The 26258-nt window shown below is 41.6% G+C and overlaps 1 pseudogene; it reads right to left on the reverse strand.

Annotated features, from left to right (window-relative positions):
- Positions 1 to 2690: 2690 nt before the first annotated feature.
- On the reverse strand, positions 2691 to 4080 carry LOC127669182 (60S ribosomal protein L28-like; annotated as a pseudogene).
- Positions 4081 to 26258: the final 22178 nt, after the last annotated feature.

The raw sequence follows: 26258 nt of genomic DNA on the forward strand, positions 1-26258 counted from the left end.
CTTTTTGGAGGTGAGAGGGGGTTCTGAATGGAGCCTAGGGCCTTGACCCTCTGGGCAATGACTCTAAGGCAGAGCTGGACTCCCAGCCGCTGAGTAGTTGTTTTTATTGTTTTGAAACACTGCATATTCCAGGCTGGTGTCAAATCTGCAACCTTCCAGACTTCACTTCCTGATTAGAGGTAAACTCATTAGTTTATACACTTAAATCCCCACAATAAATCTTTTCTTTTGTATGTTTATATTTTCTACAAATTCTGTGCTGTCATACTCCAGAATGAGGGAAGTCTGGTTGCCCGTCATTCAACTTTCCTTAAATATGTACAGAGAGTCCTTTTAAAGGCTTCAGCAAAGGTGTGCCAGGCTTCTAGGCTAGTTGGGAAGGGGTGTGGGAGAACAGAGGCAGGGGGATCAGATCTCATGAGTTTAGTCTAATCATACCCTGCCACAAAAAGCAAGGTGGGGTGGGCAGACACTGTGTGGTACAACTTTAATCCCAGCAAACAGGCCTATTTCTGCTACTTAGAGGCCACCTTGTTCCACTTATCAAGTCCAAGGCCAACCAGGGTTACATGATGAGACTCTGTTTAAAAAACAAAAAAGGAAAAGAAAAAGAAAGAAATCAGGGACAAACAAGGCAAGGTCCTGGCCTTCAAATAGCTGACAAGTTAATGAAAGACTCACTGTTCGGAAGGATTCTTGACTTAAATTGTATCATCTTGCCAACTGTCAATATTTTCTTGTAGTCATTTGAATTCACAGCTCTTAGCTGAAGAAGTGTTGTTTGGACAGCAGTAAATCCCCCCTGCACTGCCCCTGCCCCCCACCCACCCTTACACCCTGCCCAGCACCCCCAGCATGTGCCTTAAAACCTTTTAAAATATAATCATCATCTGAGGTTAGCTAGTCATTATGTGTTTTGTTCTTTAAAGACGAAGTTCAGAAAAACAACATCAACTCGTTTTAGGAAATGAGTCATTGGATTTCCAAGAACTGACAGGTGCCATACAGGATATACCTCTGAGCCTGTTTCAGAAAGGGAAAACTTGCCAGTCCCCAACGATTTGGCTGAAAAATTCAACTTTAAGCTAAGTTAGGGCAAGACAGGTGGCTTGGTGTGATCAGGACAATGGTTCCACAGCATGGCCCGTGCTTCCCCAGTGAAAACAGAACCCAGCATCTGAAGTGTGGGCAGAGATTGCTGTGGTGTTGGGACAGCACTCACCAGACATACAGCCTTAGTGGTTATGTCACCCCCCCCCAACCCCACATTAATGTCCATCTGTGCACCCTGTCTGGGTAATTGTCATTTTTAACACCTATGAGAAAAATTCCAGGCCTTCTCTGTACAATTCATATATACCTACCTAACTTGAATTTAATTAACATTTGGAATTCATCCACTTCAGTACAGTTTTGATCTCCGCCAGCAATTAAAACTGATCGGCATCCCTATTCAAAATTGCTACCCAGACAGAGAAAAGGTTTACAGGCCACAGATTATTAGGAATTATCATAAAATGAAAAGCATACATTTTTGTTCTTCAGGTATAGAAACAAAACAAATATTTACAAATATTAAATATTTTATTTTTCTTCTCCTCAAGAGCAACAAGTTCCTCTCAGGGAGTTGTGTATTTTCATTTCCGGTTATAACTGTCAGTTCTCACTGCTCTTGAGGGTTATTTAAGTAGCTGCAAGTTATCTGTCGATATTGCTTCTACATGTGTTCAATCAACACTCGACAAACACTGATGCCTCTACATATTTTTGTTTTATTTTGTTTTGGTTTGGTTTTTGAGACAGGGTTTCTCTGTATAGCCCTGGCTATCCTGGAACGCACTCTGTAGACCAGGCTGGCCTCGAACTATGCTGATTTCTTCCCATGGGTTCTGTATACCAAGACTCTGGCGTGTCTAGCAACTGATAGTGACACGAGCCCTACACGTGATTTTAGGATGCATTGGGCAAGCTAGCAGACAAATAGAGGAGGAGTTGCAGGAGTGGAGAGAAGGAGGGGGAAGAACGTGTATGTGGGGGGACTGTATCCAGAGTCACATTGTGACTTAGGTTCAGGAAAGAGAAAGCAAAATATTAAGTCTTTGATTTCCAGTTACTCAAAGGCTCTAGACTCCAGTTTTTTTTTTTTCTGCATTGTGGATTTCAGTACAGATTGCAGACAGTAATACCAAATTATCTAAACCTTCTGTCTCTTTTGTAAACTTAAAATTTTCTTGTAAGCTTCTGGGAATAGACTTGAATCCCCTTCTCACAGGACAAAGGACTCCAGATAACTACTGTCCATCAACAACCTTTTCCCCCTTTGCCAATTCCTTCTATTCCCTCTCATTCTCCTCTGCTCTTTGGGCTCCCCTAATTGTCAAGCTTTGGACCCAAAAGTTTTCTTCTTCTTCTTCTTCTTCTTCTTCTTCTTCTTCTTCTTCTTCTTCTTCTTCTTCTTCTTCTTCTTCTTCTTCTTCTTTTCTTCTTCTTCTTCTCTTCTCCTTCTTCTTCTTCTTCTTCTTCTTCTTCTTCTTCTTCTTCTTCTTCTTCTTCTTCTTCTTCTTCTTCTTCTTCTTCTTCCTCCTCCTCCTCCTCCTCCTCCTCCTCCTCCTCCTCCTCCTCCTCTTCTTCTTCTTCTTCTTCTTCTTCTTCTTCTTCTGAGTTCATTGAACAAGTCAGTAGACTATTGCTTCTGGGGTGTGGGGCTCAGGAACTCTTGGTGGGACGGGTCCGTTTCCTCTTCCCCACCACAGGTTTCTGGCTTCGAAGGATGGCACTGGCCCTGCGGATGGCTGCCATGCGCAGATCAGGGCTGTACTTGTTCTTTCGGATCATGTGCCTGATGCTGCTGAGGGTTGCCCGAGCGTTCTTGTTGATGGTGGTCCGCAGGTAAGAAGTGGCAGGTTTTCACTGGCCGGATCTGCGTTTCATAACTACCATCAGCCGCTCGCTCCACTCCTACGGTCTTAAGGTGAATTAGCCTGTTGTAGCGGAAGGAGTTTCCAGCCTTTAGATTATTGGGTTCCGTGCTGTACGTCTGCTTATTCTTCTTGATCAAAAAACGGGAGCAGTTCCGAACGACCATCCATTGCAGATGCAAGGACAGATGCGCGGACAAGGCGGCGACTCCTCTCCTGATGGCGGCCGGAGATGGAAAGAGGCCCAAAAGTTTCAAATGAACACCCAAGATAAAAATTTTCTCCTAAACTCCTTCACTTTGCCTTCTCTCCCTAGTCTATTTCTGTCCAAGAAGATTTCAAACAGACTATAGAATACTCCAGCAATTTGCCAACTCCAGATGTTCCCTCAAATTCTGCATCCTGGATAACTTCGAAGTAGCCTGCATTTCCCTAGCCCCAGCCTCACAAACTGCTCCAACTGCTGCCCGTAGGTCCCTAGACCCAGAGGGTCCTGCAGAGCCAGGCCAATGAATAAATAGTCTGTTTGTCTAGGCCTTGGCCAGCATTCCAGTTTCCCCCAACAAAGATACTGCAAAGACAGCAGGAAGTAGTCACAGAGAAGATTGCATCGGCCTGTATTACTTATTTATTAGCCGTACAAAGGCTGGGATGCTAGGCCTCAAAACCTGTGACAAATGGTTGAGGTGCCTATTTAACATATCAAAGTGGACACTGGCCACCAGGATCTCCCTGTATCCCTCAGTCCTACCTGTTACAGAGGCTTCCTAGCTGGCCTGAATTCTCCCTTCCCTGAATTCTCCCGTTGCTCTTTCCTATATAATCCAACCATTTTGGTTACCAGCCTCTTTGTGCCTTTGGGCCTCCTGCCTGCTGCATCTGATGCCCGGCTGTCCCCTCTCCTTCTCCTCTCCCCTTCCTCACTCACGTTCACTCTGGACCCTCCCAGATGCCCCTGCCTCTGGCTTTGCTCTCCCACACATATATAATAAACTTTCTGCTCCGCCAGAACTAAGAGCAACCATGTTTCTTTCCTTTTTATTTCTTTTTATCGTTCAAGTAAAGTGTGAATTACATGCACTCACAGAAAGACCAAGTCGAAATAGTCTATACTGAGTTCATCGGTGATCCTCACAGGGACAAAAGACGACACAAGGGACATGACATAAAGATTTCAAAGAAGACAGCTGGACAGTTCAAGTCCATAGTTTGTGGCTGCTGCTGACACATTTTGGTGAGTCATGAGGCAGAGTGCTTGAGCTTGGGAACAGAAGTGGATGTCCCCTTCAGCAGGGATCCCAGAGAACTACCTCTGCCTGCTAGACCAAGCTTCTACCTTGTCTCATGACAACACAAGTCGGGGACCAAGTATTTAAACCCTGTACAATCTATATCCAACCAATCTTCTGGATAGGGAAAAGAGTATTCATGCTTTTAGCCCCAGATCATTGTGGGGTCCCAAGCTTTCATTACGACTCAAACGCCTGAGTCCTCTCTCTGCTCTTTTCCACAATATGGATTTCAGTCCAGATTGCAAACTGTGGGAAACGTTAACACGTCTAAACCTTTTGTCTCTTTCTGTAAACTTGAAAAAAAAATGGTTTTGGTAAGCTTCAGGGAATCAACCTGAATCCGTTTCTCACTGGTCAAAGGGACACCAGATAAGTACTGTCAATCAGCAACCTGTTCTCCACTTGCCAGTGGATCCTAGACCCATGAGCTGGCAAAGGGATAATTCTATCCAGACTCTAATAGTTGTGCTCACACGAATTATTTGACTTAGTTGCGTCTTGCTTTATTCTTCTATGAAATACAAGTAATACTTGAGCATTCCTTAGATGAGAAGATTAGCTCAGTGACAGTAATAAGCGTGCTGATATGCGCAACAATAGGCTAATAGAGGAGAGGATTACAGAGCAAAGTCACGCGCATCATATCCTGTCCCTGACAATGCTGTCACTTGCATTTCGGCTAAAGGCGAGTTATTCAAATGCAATGACTCGCACAACTGGCAGCAGGTTGGAATAAGTCAGCATTTTTTCTTGAAAACTAGGTCACGTTCTAGAACACTTTTACTTCGCTTGGGAAACCCAGAGCAGGATCTGCCCCTACCTGTCTGGTTCTAGAAAGTTTTGTCCTGATGACAAGATAATTATCTCCGTTTTTCTATTGTTTCCCTAGCTGATCTTAGCAGAGGAAGAAAGTATCTACTGTTACCTCCCTTCCCACAGAAGCTGTGGTTCACCATTACAACTTGTAATTTCAACAGTACCAGAATCCCTGAATCTCTTGGGCTAAGAGAGTTAGATCAGGAACTTTCCGTCTAAATTCGTAATTACTCATTATAAACCTCAAGCCACGGCTGAAAGGAACTACCCCAGGATCTGTGGAACACAGGTCTGTTTGTCTCTGACACGAATACAAGTCCATCTCTTATGAAACGCAGATTCATGCCTTATTTCCCAACATGCCCGACTACCTTCCAACCACAGTTGTCAAAGCATCTGTGAGAAACATATTCAATTTTCTGAAATTGACAATTTCTTCAGAAAAATAACTGAGTTAATTTTTGTTTTTTTTTTTCTTTTTGTAAAAATTTTGCTTCTACATGCCACAATATTGAATTGTGAAGCCAAATTATACCTTTGAAGTGTTTATGTGATAGCTGCACACAGCATTCCATGTCTGTAATCCCAGGACTGAAGCAGGAGTTATCCATCCAATCAGGGAGCCACAGCAAGACCCTGTCTCATACAAACGAAAGACAAAGAAGGTGTGTATGTTTTTTTTGTTTTAAATCTACCCAGGTTTGTTTTTACCCATCACCAGAGGTCTAAGGTAGTAAAATCATTCTTCATAAAACAATCTCCCCACTTACAGGTTTTGTCCTTCGTTGCTACTAATCTGCTAAGCTGGCTTGCAAGTCCAGTAATAGACTCTTGTATTCTAAGAGTTTTTATCGTCAGACCTTGGCCCATGCTGTTAGGACATTCACCCACAAAGGCATTGTGAAAGAACAGCTACTCTGGAACAAGTGCCTCTGTGTGTTTATTCTCTTCTGAACAATGATACCCGCTCTTGGGATGTCAATACTATCTTTGGAAACGATAAGACCTTATATTCTGTAACCTATGTCTATCTTCAATGTTTCTATATGGAACACACAACAGTAAATGTGTCTAGAATTCATTCTCCATCTCCTCTGTCTGTCTCTGTCTCTCTGTTTCTGTTTGTCTCTGTCTCCTCTCTCTCTCTCTCTCTCTCTCTCTCTCTCTCTCTCTCTCTCATCATCTTAGATGGAAACATCATAAATATTTCTGGAAAGCTGTACTGGGTGTAGCGGGAATCTGGCATCTACTCAGGTTTTTACAAAAACACACGAATTGCCTTGATGATCCGATGGATCAAGAAAACCCTGTTTGTTGGGTATTTCAAACAAGGGCTTTAACGAAATGAGTTCAGTTGCCGCCGCTGCTCTCTGACAAGAGCCTGTGAATCACTGACAGAACAGCATGAGAACCCAGTCAGCAACTTAATTATATATCATTACCCAGCATAATGGCAACATTTTAGGGATGAATTAAACCTTTCGTGGTGGCGTCTTGCATCATTCCACAATGTCCATGCAGCCCGTGATTCTAAAAATCTATAGACAAAGCACTTGCGGTTTATTGTCCATTTAAGAGCAGTTGAAACCTTTCTTTGTATTCATTTCTCAAGTCAGCCAGAGGAAAAAAGAACTTCTTTCTGTTCTAAAGGCAGAAGAACAGCCCTGATGACAGGTAGGAGGTAACAGTCACATCAGAAAGACTAGGTAGGACACACCACAAGAAATGGGTCACAACAGTGTGGTTAAAGCCTGTTCTCAGACCTAGGAAACTATTTGCTCTGCCCTCCTGGCCTGACTGTAGGCAGGACTTTACCTGGGCTGTTTTCTAAGCTAAGACCAAATTACTTCCTGCAGTCTGGACCCCAGTTACTCACTGTCCACAAAGGATTTCTGTTCTGAGATTGTGAGGAGGGAAACATCTCATCCCCGCAAGTACTGGTACCAACCTCCCTTCCCTTATTTTACCAGGAAAGTTCAACATGCAATGAAAAAACAAAAAACTTGTAAAGACTAGGGTTAGGGGAAACTACAGGAAATTCATGCAGGTAGACAGCTATCTGACTCCAAGGTCTTGAATGCACTAATCTTTTTAAAGGAACTTCAGTCTAAACTACAAAGGGATACCTTCCCTAACCAGACTCAGTCCCCACTAACATTTATTAGTTTGACCCATATCATTTGTTTATTTCAAGTTTGTTTTAAAAGTCAATGCACTCACTAATAAGTGGATATTAACCTAGAAAACTGGAATACCCAAAACATAATCCACACATCAAATGAGGTACAAGAAGAACGGAGGAGTGGCCCCTTGTTCTGGAAAGACTCAGTGAAGCAGTATTCGGCAAAACCAGAACGGGGAAGTGGGAAGGGGTAGGTGGGAGGACAGGGGGAGAGAAAGGGGCTTATGGGACTTTCGGGGAGTGGGGGGCTAGAAAAGTGGAAATCATTTGAAATGTAAATAAAAAATATATCGAATTAAAAAAAAAAGTCAAATTTCAGGCAAAAAGCATGACTTCCAGATTTCTGGCTTCAGCTTTGAGGTGTCAGAGAGCCCTTGCGTGGGCATTTCTTTCTTTTCTTTTCTTTTTTTCTTTTTTTTTTTTTTTGTTGTTGTTTTTTTGTTTTGTTTTGTTTTGTTTATTGTTTTTTGTTTTTCAAGACAGGGTTTCTCTGTATAGTCCTGGCTGTCCTGGAACTCACTCTGTAGACCAGTCTGGCCTTGAACTCAGAAATTTGCCTGCCTCTGCCTCCCAAGTGCTGGGATTACAGGCGTGCGCCACCACCACCCGGCTGGGCATTTCTTGAAAACACCAACCCCAGATATTAAGTAAAGTCCATCCTTCCCTGGAGGATGTGGCAGGAATACCAGCCAGTGTCTTACAAAAGCCAGATCTTCTTGGAGAGTTGGTGTTGCTCAGCAAGCCCAACAAATCTGTAAAGACTTAAATATAAAAGAACTCTAAGCCATTTTAAATGGATTTTTCTGTGATTTTACTCCATGGTGTTTCTTGGGTTTGCAGTGCATTCTATAATCCCATTTCTGTTTTCTCACAGTGGTTAGAAATAGAGAATTCTCACTGGAGGTTAACAGTTTCTTCTGTGGACCACATAGTGTGGAAAAGGACCACATAGTATTACAACTTGTTTTGCCCTGTGTATTTGGTGATTTTCTTCTTGTTTGGGGCATTTGTTTTGTTTTATGTGTGTGTTTGGGGGTGTGTTTGTGTTTGTGTATGTGTATATGTGTGTGTGTGTGTGAGTGTGTGTATGTGTATCTATGTCTGTGTGTGTGAGAGAGAGTGTGTATGTGTGTGTATCTATGTCTGTGTCTGTGTGTGTCTGTGTGTGTGTGAGTGTGTGTGTGCATGTATGTGTATCTATGTCTGTGTCTGTTTGTGTCTGTGTGTGTGTGTGTCTGTGTGTCTGTGTAATCCCAAGCCCAAAATTGCTTGGAACTCCTTGTATAAATCAGACTGGCCTTGAACTCACAGAGATCTGCCTGCTTCTCTCTCCCAAGTGCTATAAATTCTCTTTCTTTTTTGAGACAAAATCTTAATAGGAAGTTCAGGCTGGTTGTTTCATATATATTTTTCTATGATCTTAAGTGTATGTGTGTGTTTATGTGAATATATGCCACGTGTATGGATACCTGAGGAGACCAGAAGAGGATATCAGATGTCCTGAAGCTGGACTTAGAAGGACTGTACTAGACTCCTCAGTACAGAGTCCATGTCACCCTGCCTAGCATAGACATTTCTGGTTATTGTGATTGTTAGCTGATTTGTGCTGACTTTTATTGTGTGCATGTTAAATGAGGACCTTTTCTCTTTAGAGACCTCCTTTTCTCCCCAGAACTACCCAGGCAGTCCACTGGCAGTTGAAGAAAGGGCTCTAACAAGAAATACAAAGTGTTAAGACCGTCCCCATACTTTACCAGTCACCCATGGTGGGGCCACAGGGATTATGTTCCCTCTGAACATCAACAACTCATCATGGAGCTAGAACTTTCTCCACTCTGAGGAGAGGAAAACCTCCCGTGAACCCAAAGCTGGATGGAGCTGTCCTCCACCTCCAGTCTTATGTTTATGTCGTTAAGGGAGACGTGGATTTGATAGTCTTTTTGTCTACACTGGCTGTTTCTGTTTCTGGAGTTGGTAGAGACTTAGTCTCTGGACTTGGTCATAGCCCTTGTTTCCACTGTCATATTGTGATTGGCAGAAGAAGGAGAAAGTGGAACGTATCCTCTGGTCTCTTCAGCCGTGGAGACAACGTGCTGCTTTCTCTCTTCCAGCTCAAATGCCATTGTTGTTTTAGCCTTTTCTCCCAGGACAATTTCTCAACTGTAATTATCCTTATTGTGCTTCTCTGGGTCCCTCCCAACCCTTCCTCTTGGAACAGTGGTTCTCATGAGTAGCTTAGGCTGCTGTGTCTGTCTCTGCTCTGCAGGTTTCTTACACTGAGAAAAACCAACTTTTTTTTTTTTTTAACAATTAGTATACACTTTCTTGTATAGTTTAACTTGAGACATTCATCCTATTAGCCATTCTTCCAAGTAAATAACTGCAACATCTGTCAGTATTTCTGGACAAATAAACATTCTTGGTGTTTAAATTGCATCTTCTTCAACTTTTCTAAATGTGACTTAGGAAGCCCCAAAGTGGACAAAGCTCTATAGCTTTAACAAAAGCCATAAGCACACTGAATAGTGGGAAGAGTTTACAGCTGGGAAGGTCCCTCTTGTCTTCTAATTGTTCTACTTACCTTTGTATACTTAACTTGTAATTTTAATGCCATGGTATTACATTGCTAGCTCATGTGTACTTAGTCACATATAGAGATTTTGAATTCTAGAATACACAGTTTTTGTTTCTTAACCTTGAAATATCATATTGATTATTATATCTTAACTTAGCATGCCTACAAATTTATGTTCACCTCAGTTCTCTCTCTCTCTCTCTATCTATCTATCTATCTATCTGTGTGTGTGTGTGTGTGTGTGTGTGTGTGAGTGTGTGAGGGAACTGTGGGTGGGGAAGGTTTGTTAACCTAGTTGGTTTTCACAAAGTTTTGCTTGATCTATAGCCCAGGCTGGCCTCAACTTGTGATTTTGCCTGCTTTTCTTGAATCCTGGCATTACAGGCTTTTGCCACCACACCCAGCTCTGTGCCTTTAACTTGTATGTTACATCTGTTATTCTAATCCATTCATCCTTGAAAACTGTTTCCACCTACATGCTGCACTTACTTATCTATGAGAAAGAGAACTGAGAAGAAACTGGAACAATCAGAAAAGAAGGAAACTCGTGGGAAAGTGACGTCTAGAATCCAGCCAAGGGTGGAGAGTGTTTAAGGAGATGCTATAGAAATAATATGTGTTTATAATTGTGTATTCTTCAAAGGCTATGAAAACACCAATAGTAATAGGCCAACGCCATCCTGAGCCAGCATTTTGTTAATAACACTTTAAATAGTACTGTGACTTTTCAAACTATTGATATCTGTCCCTTGAAAAAGTCAAATGTAGTCAGACACAGTGGCCCATATCTACAATCCCAACCATCTGGAACCTAATACAAGAGGCAGAATAATTGTGGAATGTTCTTTTGGTTTGGTTTGGTTTTTTTGTTGTTGTTGTTTTTTTTTTTTTTTTTTTGGATTTGGTTTTTTTGAGACAGGGTTTCTCTGTGTAGCCCTGGCTGTCCTGGAACTCACTCTGTAGACCAGACTGGCCTCAAACTCAGAAATCCACCTGCCTCTGCCTCCCAAAGTGCTAGGATTACAGGCATGCACCACCACCACCCAGCTATTGTGGAATGTTCAAGGCTAGCTTAGATAGTAGAGTGAGACACTGCCTCAGAAAGAGAGAGGAAGAGACAGAGAGAGAGAGAGAGAGAGAGAGAGAGAGAGAGAGAGAGAGAGAGATTAATGCATTATAGCATTATAGTTGGTTGTGTTCACTTACATCCTCACTTTGGAGGCCGAATTTGGAGAATCCACAAGTTCAAAGACAGCTTGAGTCACTTAGTAAGAACCTATCTAAAAGGAAAAAATGCAAATTCTTACCAAAGTAATTTTTTTTCCTATTTATTCATCCAGTTTCAGTCATCCAGGAAAACAATTTGTCCTGCTAAGTAATGTTACTAAAAGCCCTTGCCACTCAACTGTTTATTGTTTTGCTTTAAATGGTTGAAGTTAATAAAATTTCATGGTAAATATGAACCCCACTTTACTTAAATACTCTTACAAACGGTTATCTCAGCTGAGTCTATGAAATCTTGAAATACCAACTTTTTGGAAAATGCTGAAATTGTAATTTTCTTTATGAGATGGAGATATACCAAATAGTATGTTCAATATCCTCAACACATGTATAGTGTCTATGTGGTCATACCACTCTGCTCAAATATGTGTGTGTGTGTGTTTATGTATGTGTGTGTGTGTGTGTGTGTGTGTGTGTGTGTATGTATAGAGAAGTTGACATTTATACCTAGTTTAGTGCAAATTAAAGAACTTCCAACACTCAAGTGAATTCTAAAGAAAGACTGTTCTTTCTTTGGTACATAGCAACCTCACAGGGAGAACGCAAGCCTGACTTGAGAGGCCTGTCTCAGCTGCTACCACTCCTATAAGCGGAATGTCTGCTTTTCTAGACTGGGGCTGCGAAGCAATCTTACGCTACTTGTTTTAAAAGACGCTTGGTCAGGCAGCAATGAGTTAAATAGAATGCGTGCTAAAGCACACCTCCAGACCACAGAAGTTGTCTGTTCATGAAACGGTTCTTCGGCTGGGGTTGCAGATCAGTGGTAGGATACTCCTTTAACATGAGCAAGGCCCTGGATTTGATCCCCAGTAAATGAAACGTCTCCTGTAACCGGTGTAACATTAATCAGCTTTGGAACAACTGGGTGTGAAGTGATGTCTCATTTGCGCTGAAGCCATTTTATTAGTTTCCATAGTTATGTAGTAACTGTTAGATTACGGTGCCCGACGAGCTAACAATAAAATAATATTTGAACAAAGAACTAATTTTTAGCACACTTGGCACTTCATTACGTCTTCCCAGATATCCCTTCATGAAATATCCCATTCATAGCATCTCAGTGTTAGCCACGAGCCGTTTGAAATGACACCCTAAGTTTTAGGTTAGCTCATGAAATGACAGTACTTTCCAAAGACAAGGTTCTGCTCCACGACAGATGAGGTTTTAAAAGTATTTGCCAAGATAAGATAAAGGTAAATAGTCTCTAAGGACAACGATATACATTTCGGTTTCTTTAAAACATACATTAAGATGCAATAGTTCCTGGCTCACCATTTGCCTCTCATCTAAATTCAATGAATGTGAACAATAAGGAAAGAAAATAATAATAAAACAAAAAAGCCATTAAGTCTCAAAATGAACACCTTTTAGGTGTCCTACAGAAACTTCATTTAAGGCCTTGTTCATTACGAACCCTGCTCCATGAAATATTCCCTCCTAGCTGCCAAACCTTAGAACAACCCTTGTAAAAATACGGTGCAGATAAACAGTGGCGGGTCTTACATAATGAGATGTCCTGGCCAAGTGGGAGTAAAAGAAGACAAGACGCCCGCCTCCCACTGAGCAACATGTTCCAGGCCTAGCAAAGCTTGAAACTCCATTCAAGGCACAGCCTGGCTCCCCACAGAAGCTCCGCGCCACGCTGGGCTACTGGAGAAAAAGAGTTCGGCAGAGCCGTTCACAGCACGGAGGCATCGGCTAGCCCCTTTCTTCTGCTCTTTGTGACCGCAACGCCAGCGAAGATTTTGCCATCATCGGCGTGCATAGCACGGTGTCACGTCTAGTCGGTCTTGAGAAACACCAGAGGGATTGAATAAGCTTTCCAGTCTCCCGCTAAGTGTGCCTGGGGTTGCTCGCTCCACGCACAGAACTGGTGGTAGAAACCCCAGTGCAACGTACTTTCTCCCAGGAATTGTTCATTGCACTCAGCGATGTGCAGTCCACAAAGGACGGAGAGAGCCGTGGTGTTGGGATAGAAGTTGAATCTTAGTAGAAACTGACTTCTGTCTCCCCTCCCCCATTGAGACAGGTTCTCACATAAGCCAGCCTGGCCTTGAACTTGCCAAGGAGCTAAGGATAAACCTGATTTCCCTGATTTGTCTGCTTCCACCTCTCAAGAGCTAAGATTATAGGCTTGTACCACCACACCCGGTTTTACGCTGTATTAGGGATAGAACCTGGCTGCTTTGTGCAGGAGTAGAAACCCTGACTAAGACAGAACCCAAGGCTTTCTGCATGCTAGGCAAACGCTCTACCCTCTGAGCTGTGTTCGTAGTGATGAATCAGTTTACGTGGAGAGGAATCACAACGACCAGATACAGTCAGCCTGGCCAACCTGTTAATCTCAGCGCTCAAAGCAAATACTTCCCTGGACAGTTCTTATGACAGCTAGTGAGCCCTCAGGGTTTTAGCAGTATTCTTTACTACATGTGGAATCCCTTGTAGATTTTATAACTGCTATGTCTCAGCGTTTCCTCAAATTGAGATTAGAGTGACACTCGCTTTGCACTGTTGCCTTGGGTTTGAATGAGTTGATTCGCTACGGTTCTGAGAACAGTGTCTGGCACTCTTCATGAAGGACCTATAACCCCTTCAGTAGCAACTAAAGCAAGCCCAGACTCTAGATACAAAGTGACATTGTACTATACCAGGAAAGGTTGGACACCAGAGAAGCAAGTGACAACCAATCGAATCTTTATGAGTACTTTTTCTTTTAAAAACTTAAGCAACTGTTAAGCATTGTGACACACGCCTTTAACTCACCCAGATGGCAGAGGCAGGTGAGTTCCAGTGCAGTATGGTCAATTCTAGGCCAGCCAAGGACGCATAGCAGGATCCTATCTTGAAAATACAAAAAAAAAAAAAAAAAAAAAAAAAAGGTATTTTTCACTTGTAATAAAAATATTTAATTTCTCTTTCACCAGTCATGGTCACTATGATCCATTACATATAATATTAGCCTATACCCCTACCCCTGCTTTTTTTCTCCCTAGCTTTTGACACAGAATCTTTTGTATCCCAGACTGGCTTCCAATGTTGCTAGGATGACCTTGAATTCCTGTATCTCTCCATTAGATCACAGGGACTGTGATCATGCTTTACCACGTCCAAGTTCAGAATCCCTTTCTGTCTGCTCCAAAAGTATAAACTTTTAATGGAACCAATAGAAGTTGTTGGCTTTTTTTTTTTTGAAAAAAAATTTAAAATTCAAGAAATAAATGCAGGATGGTAATGGCCATTCCTTTCAGTTGGCTTTTCTCCTGCTGAACTTGGTGTTGCTGTGCAAGGAACTTTTGGAGCCTAGATCTAAAAGACAGTTGTAGTCCATAGCCTCTCTGCAGAGTCTAAAGTAACAAGAACCGGGGCACCTTTTTATATTACTATTTCATCCACAAAACATCAATTACCAGGGCTATCATACAGATAGTATAACTGCTACTTACTGGTTTGTATACTATGGGACAGAAACCATGTAAAGGCATGCTAATAAATCCTAGCTCTAAGGCTTTGTACACACCACTGAAAAAGGAATTCAGGACCTCGCATCCAATGTCTATCTCACTCTCCATCACTAATCATCTTTAAAACACTTTTAACACCTTTTCTGTTTTAGTTTTAGAGCTCAATAGGAAAGGAATAGATCTCCTTTTTAATTATGTGCATCTGGCTAGCTTTTTGTACTACCTGAAGATGTTATAAAGATTCTTGGGGGCAGGGGGAGTCATCAACTGTCTTACCAACCTGTGAACACTGTAACCTACAGAAACAAGTACCCTAGCAAGTATGACCACTGGTGCCACAGTGACACAGATGATTTGAGGGTAACCAACCATCTTTTTTAATGGATTTATGGCTTATTTCACAGAAAACAGTTCATTCCTGGTGTTGTAGATATGGCCCAAGAGCCATGACTCATAAGGTCTATGGGATAACATAATACTATCACTGTGCCCAATTGACAAGCATCAAATACTTGTCTTTATATTCAGATTTGTGTAGTTCTTGATCCTCATCAGAGAAGTGTTTTTGTATAGAGACTCACAACTGGTCAAAGTGCAGAGGACTTGTCTATAGAGTGATCAGCCATTAACAGGATAACTATGTCACACCTTCTCCTCACAAAGCTCAAGCAACTTCACCAAAGAGTCAGAGTTCAGGGAGAAGTGTGACGAATCTGTGTCTTCCAGACACAAGAGATCCATGACATTCACAAACTCCCAGCAGCTGTGGTTGCCTGTACAAGAAGCACACAAGATCAAGTCAGTCAGTATTCCAACCTGGATACATGAGGGGCTTTCAAGACTCTACCCCTACTGGATGGGAGAGACGGTTTTCCTCAGAGTGTGTCTCCCCTGATAGGTAGACTATGCTTGAATGCATAGACCCACACATCTGTGCATTTACCATCTCTGGGTGCATGGCCTCATTTGCCTATGCACGTATGGACATGGTTTTACACACCTATGAACTTATGGGCAACACAAATTAGATGAAATGGATGGAGGAGGAGGAAGAAGACATGAAGGGGGAGGGGAAGTAGACAGGCAAGTCTAGGAAGAGTTGGAGAACTAAAGAGGAAAGACGGAATATATACAGTCAACATATGTATGAAATATATATGTGTATATGTATATGAAATTCTCAAACAATAAAATATTATATTAAAAACTCAAAATTTACCACATATGAAAATTACAAGCTATAATAAGACAATATAATCACAATGATGAATTGGTTAAGAATACTATATAAACTCAAAGGATTAATAGTGAAAATGTTTTAGATAGTTTTAGATGCTATCAAATTTAGGGGAAGAAATTCAACATACAAATTAAATTTCAGGACTACTTGTTTACCAGGTAAAAGTTAATAAAAACACAGAAAAGAAGGCAGGAAAGTCATCTACTCTCTAAAAACTTGAAGTCAGATGACGGAAGCTAGCATTTAAACATCTCATTGTAAGCATTTTAGCAAATGCTGTGACATTAGCAAGGAAGCATTTAGAAAGGGGCACCCCGGAATCTGGCCAGTAAATATGAATGAATCAATATGCTTGTGTTGAACATGAGTTGAAAAGTATTTGTTCATTGGTGACATGAATCCCAGGCTGGCCCCTGAACTTGCTGTGTAGATGAGGATGACTTTGAACTCCTCTGGTCCTCTGGGCTCCACTTCTCAAGGGCTCAGATGCCACTGCTGGTTCTGAATGGTATTTATATGATTATTCACATAGAGAGTGCCATTCAAACTGTGGTTTTGTTGCTTTTTTGTTTGGTTGACATTGGAAAAGAGTTCCGCTAGGCAGCCAGGGGGAGGGGGGTTTTGAACTCAAGAAGCTTTCGGATGAGCCTCCCCAATGCTGGGCTTACGAGGCATGTACAACTATATTCAACTAAAACTTGATTTTGAGCAAATCAGGACATTCTACCCACTACCCAGTAGTTTGCAACCTATGGGTCCCGACCCTTTGGGGGATATGAAAGACCCTTTCACAGGGCTCTCCTAAGACCATCAGAAAACACAGATATTTACATTGCTATGCATAACTGTAGCAAGATTACAGTCATGAAGTAGCAACGAAATAATTGTATGGTTGGGGAATCACCACACCATTAGGAACTGTAAGCGTTAGGGACTGTATTAAAGGGTCACAGTATGAGGAACGTTGAGAGCTACTGGGCTTAAGGTAATTTGAGAAGAAAAAACGGTCACATTCTCTCAAGGTGGATATTAGATCTACCCTGTTAACTTCTGTTTGCTTACTTGCATTTCCATGTTAGTGATTCTGGGGATGGACCCCAAGGCCTTGGCTATGTAAGGCAGGCACTTTGCAACCGAACAGCATCCCCGTGTTGGTCAACTTGACAGGAATATCCTCTGAAATATTTTTCATATTTCTTATTTCTAGATCAGAAAATGAAGATTAGCAGATGATCTTTGATCATTCTCTGCTTTTCGGAGATAGGTTCTTTCAGGGAGCCCAGAACTCCCCGATTCAGCTGGATTACCTGAATAGGAAACTCCAGGGAACCTCCTGTCTTATCATCCCTGAAATGTGATTACGGGCTCAAACAGGAGCCTGGCTTTAGAAGCTGGACCTTGAACTCGGCTCCTAAGGTGCTATAGCAATCTCTGCCAATTAAGTCATTTCTCCTGCTCCCCTCTCCATGTTATCACAAGTCTGCTATGCACCAACAACCAGAACACAAGGAATGATATCATAGGCAACCCACAAGAGGAAACGGCCAGCAGCAGAGGCTATAATACCTTGTCTTCTTTCTAGTCTCTGGGAGGGAGGTTACTACTTTATGTGCAAACCCTGCAAAGTTAGCCTGTCCAAGAAGGCTTTTGTCCAGGTGAGACCCAGCTCAACTTCCAGTCAGCTGGTCTAAATAGAAAGATAAGGACACTAACCTCTCACAAAGACAGACGGCAATTCTTACAAGCGGGACTATTTCTCGGCTGCCTCTCTGACATCCCACTTGGAGAAGGCAGCCTCACTCTGGGTGTGAACATCGGAGGGGAGACTGAGGTGACTTGTCTAGTACCCCTGTTTCGTAAGCTGGCACCATACTGGCTTCTGACAACTTCCAGTTAACTCTGAAAAGTGACACAGGAGAACAAACTCCCCGTTGTCTTCCATAATAACCCCAGACATCTTTCCTCCACTTAAAACAAAAAACAAAACACAAAACAAAACATTGTTAGCCAGGAAATAGTCAGTCCCTAATGGGTATTATTCTCAACAGTCAAGGTAATTGATATATATGTGAGATCTGTTCTGCATTGCTTTGAAAATGCTTTATTTAGTAATTTATTTCATTTCTGTTCATGTATGGATCCAGAGGCTGCAGAAGATGTGCTAAAAAGTTGGACTTGGAACCAAACTTGTGGGCCTGTGTATAATGGAAAAAAAAAAAAACTCACAGAATTATTTCTGTGGCCAAACTACTGTAAACTGTCTAGTATATTTAAGGCGGGAGGGGACAAGAACGTGATTTTTTTTTTTTTGAGGCACAATTTTTCTCCCAATGAGTCTTCTCCCAAGGCCCTTTCATTGCCGTGTTGCAAATTAGTAGCAAAACAGAATGGAAAAACCCAGATGTTCAAATGATCTCTCCTCAGAAAGCTGCCTGGCTCTCGGAATAGCCTCCCTGAAATTGGGTATATTTTTCAGAAATGACGGCTTTCCTTGCGGGGAGGAGAGTGCAGAACAGAAAGCCTGGAATTCCTGAGCAAGGCTCCAAAATGATCATCTTTCCTTTTACAACTTTGTTTTGAATCTTTCCTGAGCGGCACCGAGAACCTTAGGAGCCGCCTACCGCTCTTGTCCGGGTTTTACTCCTTCCCGTCCCTGTTAACCTGAAGCCGGATTTCAGCTAGCCTGTGTGCAGCCCCCGCTGAGCCAAAAATCTTAGACTCGAGATTCCAGGCTTCCTTCCTTCCATGTGGCATCCAGACTGCCAGCGTTCTTGCTGATTCCCGGGGACAGGCTAGAAGGTTGCAGGGCTGCGACGCGGTTGGGACCGGACTCAGAGTTTCTTTGTAAACCTCAGCTTTGTCTAAGTTCAACCAGAACTTTTAGACTCTCTCATCAGCTTCTTCATCTGCAAACTGAGAATCAGCCTGGTATTAGGCACTTAACTTTGTTTTCTTTGAGGAAGTGCTTTGAAGATGAGAGGAACTGCATTTATTTTGTTTAGCAACCTAAATTAATGGGGTCAGAAACAAGACACGCTGTGTCTTTGACGGCGTGTTTCAAAACACACTTCTTGATTTTCTTGCTCTGCCTATCCAGGGCTTACACAGACGAGGTCATGCCAGCCTGTCGCTGATCACTCGCACCAGTTTTCTTTACTTTCCGGATTCAAACTCAAAACCTGTATGACTGAGCCAACGAGCCAGGCTTTGAGGCATGTGTCATAGTTATGTCTTTTGGCAGACTGTTGGACCACACCCAGGAAAGCTGGCCCTGACACTTCCACACAGCAGACTTTCGGTCAGTTAGAAAGTTCAAAGTAACCAATGAGACAATGGGACAATTTGCAAAGCAAACTTTCTCAGTTTTAATTAGAAAAGCAAGAATTTGGCTAATTCCTGGCCTATATTACCTTTTACCAAGGCTCAAGATAGCTATATACTTATCAAATAAAGCATAAACATGCTTGCTTCTTTTTTTTTAATTACATTTCATTTTTGGTGTGTGCATTTGAGTGTGTGTACATGAGTGCAAGACCTCATGCACATCCAAACCCCTGGAACTGGAGGTATATATGGTTATGAGTTGCTGTGTCATGCTGCGAACCCTAGCCTGGTCTACTATAAGAGTAAGCAGTACTTTTAACTGCTGAGTCATTTCTCCAGATCACAACCCTTAGTTAGCTCTGGTCTTAGTGATCTTCTGAGATCTGTTTGATACCTAATCATGAAAGATTCAAATCACATATATTTATATATTTAGTTCAAACTGTTTTGAATGTGCTAAATGAAACACATAAAGATTGTTGGTCTTATCTTGTCACATTTTTACCAGATTTATAATATTTCAGCTAAGAATCAGAGCAGAAATTTGAAATAAAATGTACTTGGTCCAGGCCGGCAGCACACTTTAACTGCAGTCCTTGGAAAGCAGATCTCTGAGTTCAAAGCTACCTTTGTCTATATACCAAGTTCCAGGCCAACAGAGGCTGTATAGTAAGATCCTGTCTCAAAACAAACAAACAAAAATGTACTTGAAGACACTGTGGTGATTTACACCTGTGACTCAGGCTCTAAGATCAACAATTGATAAATGGGACCTCATGAAACTGAAAAGCCTTTGTAAAGCAAAGGACACTGTCATATAGGACAATTAGGGAGCCCACAGATCGGGAAAGGATCTTCACCAACCCTACATCTGATAGAGGGCTAATATCCAAAATTTACAAGGAGCTCAAGAAGTTATACATGAACTACCCAAATAACCCAATTAAAAAATGAGGTACAGAACTAAACATAATTCTCAACAGAGGAATCTCCAATGGCTGAGAAGTACTTCAAGAAATGTTCAAAGTCTAGGCATCAAAGAAATGCAAATCAGGGGCAGTGGTGACAGATGCCTTTAATCCCAGCACTTGGGAGGCAGAGGCAGGCAGATTTCTGAGTTTGAGGCCAACCTGGTCTACAGAGTGAGTTCCAGGACAGCCAGGGCTATAAAGAGAAACCCTGTCTCAAAAAACAAAACAAAACAAAAACAAAAACAAAAAAGAAATGCAAATCAAAACAACTATAAGTTCTATCTTATGCCCATCAAAATAGCTAAGATCAAAAACTCAAGTGTTAGCTCATGTTGACAAGCGTGTGGAGCAAGGGGAACACTCCTCCATTGTTGGTGGGACTGCAAACTTGTACAAACACTATGGAAATCAATTTGGCAGTTTCTCAAGAAAACTGGGATTAGTTCTACCTCAAGACCCAGCTATACTACTCCCGGGCATATACCCAAAAGATACTCCAACATCTCACAAAGACACTTGCTCAACTGTGTTCATAGCAGCTTTATTTATAATAGTCAGAAACTGGGAACAACCTAGATGCCCCCCCGAACTGAAAAATATATAAAGAAAATGTGGTTACATCTGTGCAATGGAATATCATTTAGCTATTAAAACCTAAGACATCATGAGTTTTGCAGGCAAATGGATGGAGTTTGAGAATATCATCCTGAGGTAACCCAGTCCCAAAAGGATATGCATGTTATGTACTTACTTATAAGTGGACATTAGCCATAAAATACAGGATATGCATGTTATATTCCACAGACCCAAAGAACCTAAACAAGAAAGAAGGCCCATGTATGGGTACTTGGATGTTACTTAGAAGGGGGAATAAAATAGTCATAAGAGGCAGATGGAGGGAGGGAAGTGGGTGGGAGAGGAGATGGGGAGGGGAATGGGGATTCAGGATCAGGTATGGGGAAGGACAGGAAAAAATAGCTAGATGGCAATGAAAATAATGAAGAATGAATGAATGAATGAATGAATGAATGTATGAATCTGCAACTGAAAGGGGTGAGGAGGTGGGGGGTATCTCCAGGATGAGACATGGCCTGGGACAAGGGAGGCACCCAAGAATCAATGGGGGCCACCTTAGCTGTGTCTCACTACATGGGAGACAACCACCTGCTGTAGCCAGAAAGGAACCCCAATGGAGGGATAGAGACACCAACCCACCCACAAAACTTTCAAGCCAAAATTATCCTGTCTACAAGGAGTACAGGCACAGGGGAGGGAGCAAGCCAACCAATAACCACAGCCCAACGTGAGACCCATCCCATGGGCAAGCACCAATCCCTGACACCATTAGTGATACTCTGTTATGCTTGCAGACAGGAGCATGCTGTCCTCTAAGAGTCTCCACCCAGCAGCTGGCTCAGACAAATTAAGGATACCCACAGTCAAATAGTGAATGGAGCTTGGAGACTCTTATGGAAGAATAGGAAGAAGGATTTCTGCCCCAAAAGGGAATAGGAACTCCACAGGAAAACAGAGTCAACAACCTGAACTCTTGGGGCTCTCAGGGTCTGAACTACCAACCAAAGAACATGTACAGGCTGGACCTAGGCTTCCCTAGAGATCAAAGATTTGAGCTTCTAGCTTCTAGCTTTCACTAAACATGGTGGTTCATGCCAACACTAGGGAGGCTGCAGCAGGAGAAATATATATATATATTGAGGACGAAGCCAGCTGCAGTTACATGGCAAGACCTCGTCTCAACTACTACCCTCCCATCTATCCTTACTACTATAAGAAAAGTAATACCCTTTATGTCATTTATAATCTCTAGAGTGATCCAGAGAGTACTGAGTGATCACTATGTTTAGACATAATTCTCTCAAATATTCAAATATGCAGATTTGAACCTCGTATAGTAGGTCAAAAGAGTCAACTGAAGCCACACAAATTGACTAACAAAGATTGCCCAAGTGAGCCAGTATGTATCCATATACATGTGTGGGTAAATTTTAGTGATAAAACAAACTATACTTCTCAGCATAAGAGGAGTTTGGTGTTGGCCACAGGCTTGAAGTGGGATGCTAGAATGCTTTATAAGTTCATGTTGAAACATACTTCCAAATACATAGAAAAAGGAATTTAACTCACTGTGGTTGTTTGAGTAAGCTATCCCTGTAGCCCAGGCATTTGAATACTCCATTCCTAATTGGTAGATGTTCGAGAAAACTTAGGAAGCATGACTCTACCATTTCCTTCTCTCTTCTTCATCTTTATGGTTAGATCTATGAGCTCTCAGCTCTCAGCTTCCAGCTCCAGGTGACATGTCTGCCTGCTGTTGTCTCCAGTGTAATGATGAAAGACTCATCATCCCACCAGAACCACAAGCCCTAAATAAACTCTTCGTTCCCTAAGTTGCCTTAGCTATGGTGTCCTGTCACTGCATGCTTCCAAAATATTTTTTGTTGTTGTTTTTTTGTTTGTTTGTTTGTTTGTTTGTTTTTCAAGACAGGGTTTCTCTGTGTAGCCCTGGCTGTCCCGAAACTCCCTCTGTAGACCAGGCTGGCCTCAACTCAGAAATCCGCCTGCCTCTGCCTCCCGAGTGCTGGGAGTTACTCCATGTAAGTCGTCAAATTAAGCCAAAATGAGAGACTTTGACTTTAATGTGTATGGAACCAAAACCCCAACTGGCCAAAGCCTACAGCATTCAAGAGGAAGGGAGAGAGTTCCAAGTAGCTTCAAGTGCACACTATACATGAAGCATCTTTATTATGTCTCTTCTTGAAATGTTGAAGTGGTACGACTGTTGAATTGGTACAAGGGCTAATGTAAAGGACAACAAACTTCTACAGTATGTCTGTGTATCCCACATTGTAAATAAGCCAACATGGCTAAGCAGTTGCTCCTTATTGTAATTGGAAATAAGGGTAATAATGTTTTGCATAATGATTTACATAGTATCATATACCTTTCTATTATGTTTGGTTTGCAATAAGCAAACTACGTTAATTCCATTTGAATTTCTTTTTGTCAAGCAAAAATAGAATATATCTGTCTACGTTATGGATAAATTTTAAAAGACCATGATAGTTTGGGTGATGGGTAAAATATATTTTCATGAGACTGCACATTTCTACCACATGTGTTCTGAGAACCTTGGTGCATTGAGGAGGAGGCAGGTAGATGGAATGACTAAATAGCACTTCAGTCCTGTGTATGTGTGTGTGTGTGTGTGTGTGTGTGTGTGTGTGTTCTACCCAATCAGCAGGGTGAGAGCTCCAACCTGCTTCACCAGAGATCGAGATTGGGGGCCTGGAGTGGACTAGCATGTTGCTCAGTTGGCAGAGTCCCAGAACTGAAAAAAAAAACCCACTGTGATTGCACAAATTTTAATGCTAGGCCTCAGGAAGAAGAGGCAGGAGGATCATCGTCAGCTTTATGTTGAGTTTGAGGTCTGCCTGTCACACCGTATTGATTAGTAGATTAGAATGTATTGCCAAAGTTAGCATCAGGCCAGGCAGAGCAATTCAGTCAGAAGCTGAGAAAAGCTGGATTGAATCAGTCAGCTTGGAAGATTAGGTTGTACAGAGACTAGAAGCTTCCAGGCTTACACAGACCCAGGAATAGAACAGAGAATGAAGTGCTCTGGGTTTACCCCATGCCATGTATTCACACAGCTTGGGTACAGCTCTTGTCTCATCACTTCATCTGAGGAAATAAAACAACATTTACATCCTAGTTTAACTGTTAACATAGTTTTCCTTTATAAAGGCATGAAAGTACTATGACTCCAAGTTTAAAGCAGTTCAGATTTTCATTAAATATAGGAAATTAAAACCAATTTGTTCAGTCTATTCACATTTTTATTTTTTATTTTTGAGAAAGGTTCTTATCTTTCAAGTCAGCACTGGCTGACTTGAATTCATTATGTAGATAATATTGGCCTGGAACTCCAATCTCCAAAGAGATCCATCTATCTTTTTTAAAGGTGCTAGCTTTTAAAGACATGTAAATTTTTGATATTTTAATTAATCTTTTTCTTCTATTGAGGCACAGCCTTGACATGTAACCCAAGTTGGCTAAGAATTTGTAAGCCTCCTTTCTCTGCGTCTGCTCTGCCTTCCAAGTCCTGAGATCACAGTATGTGACATCATTCACGACTGGCCTTACCACAATATATTTACCATATTTTATCACTCAGCTTTTGATTTATTTTAATGTATATTTTTCAGATACATTCATATGTTTTAGGCATCTCCTTATATTTGCATGTAGATTTATGTTCATATCCTCATAAAAAAAATGTCCTGTGATCCTTGCTGTTGTCTGATTTTATAGACTGAAAACTACTGCAACTCACAGAGGCTGAGTGACATTTGAAATTAGCAGTTGTGGGGCTGTGTGGAAATCAAAAGCATCTCAGACTCTAAGTTCCCCTTTTCTCAAAGGATCTTTGGTCTGTTTATAGCTTGGTAAGATCTTCTAGCCTCACTCCTTTCTAAGATTTTAAAGGAACTACTAGGATACTCATTAAACTTAGGGCTCTGCCAGTGCTGATTATGTCCTTCTTAAGGATATTTTTTTATTTATTCTTCAATAATTGCCTAGGCGTATAAACATACTTTGATCATATCCATCTCTAATGTTCCCCTTCCACCATTATAACCCCTTTCTCCTTCATATCTTGGGCTTTTTCATGGCCCAGTGAGTCCCACTAGCACTGCCCCCCTCTCCTGCCATGTGACTTTGGAACCACCATCGTGTGGTATGGACAATGTCCCCAAAGAGAACTATTTTCCTGTCACCAACAGCTATCAACTGTTAGTAGTTAGGGGCGGAGCCCCATGAGCCCCTTCCCCATCTGTGTTAAAGTTTTGACTGGCTTGATCTTGAACAGAACTGCTGTGAGCTCATGAATTTGACAGTCATGTCCTGTCAAGAAGAGAACTTTCTTTTAGCATTTCTCTCCATCCTCTGGCTCTTATACTCCTTCAGCTCCTGCTTCCATGACATTCTCTGACCCTTGGCAATGGGCTACAGGGTGATACATCCCATACGTCCCATTTAGGGTCATGTGCTCCTTTTTTTAAAAAAAATCATACAAATAAATATTTAGGTTTCATGGAATTTATCAAACGATATTTGTTGTCTCTTTCCTTCCCTCATAGTTCTCCTTCTCTTTCCATTAAAGGATGTAAAAAAAAAAAAAAAAAAAAAAAGAACATGACCTTTTGCTTTGGGTTGCTTTTTGGTTTTTTGGTTATTTGGTTATTTGTATGTTTGTATGTTTGTTTTCAATTCATACATTTTGGTTGGTTTGTTTGTTTTGATTTGATTTTTTTTTCTCTTTTTCTGTCAGAAACACTTGTAATGCTTCTGCTTTTGGCTTCTGTGTGCTGGGATTAAAGCCTGTCCTATCAGGCTTGGCTGTACAAAGGTTCTGACCCAGTTAGGAGCTATGCTGATGTTTATTCTGAGGAAGCAGAGAGGTTTACAACTCTCGGGTACAAACTAAAAGGAAAGAAACATGTGTGTTAAAGTATTTTCTATCTTAGTCACCATTCAATTGCTGTGAAGAGACATCAAGACCAAGGCAACTCTTACAAAAGAAACCATTTAATTGGGGACTGGCTTACAGTTTCAGAGACTTAGACCAATATCATCATGGTAGGGAGCATGGCAGCAGGAAGGTAAGAGCTTCATCTTGATCTATAGACAGAGAGAGAACTTGGACCTGGCATGGGCTTTCTAACTTCAAAGTCAAGCCATAGTCACATACTTCCTGCAATAAGCCTACACCTCCTAGTCCTTCTAATCCTTTCAAATAGTAACAGTCCATTCTGACTATATATGCTAACTTCAAATATATGTGCCAATGGGGAACATTCTTATTTAAACTAATACAAACTCTTTATCCCTTAGTTTCAGTGACATTGAGTACTGAATGGTATGATAATAGGGTATATCTTTCACAAATTTGACATTATTTCTGGCTGCTATGATTTTTCATATTTTTACTGCTTGTTTTGGTTCAGTTTGGGTTTTTCAGATAGGGTCTCGATCTGACCTTGAGCACCAGACTTCTTGCTTCTATCACCCCTGTTCTGGAATGCACCAGCATACTCAAACTTTTTATTTTTATTTTTTTCTTAGTACTAAGAATTGAATCTACAGCTTCAGAGACAAGTGAAAGATATCCCC

Source organism: Apodemus sylvaticus, chromosome 19 (genome assembly GCF_947179515.1).
Source record: "Apodemus sylvaticus chromosome 19, mApoSyl1.1, whole genome shotgun sequence".
Lineage (NCBI taxonomy): Eukaryota > Metazoa > Chordata > Mammalia > Rodentia > Muridae > Apodemus > Apodemus sylvaticus.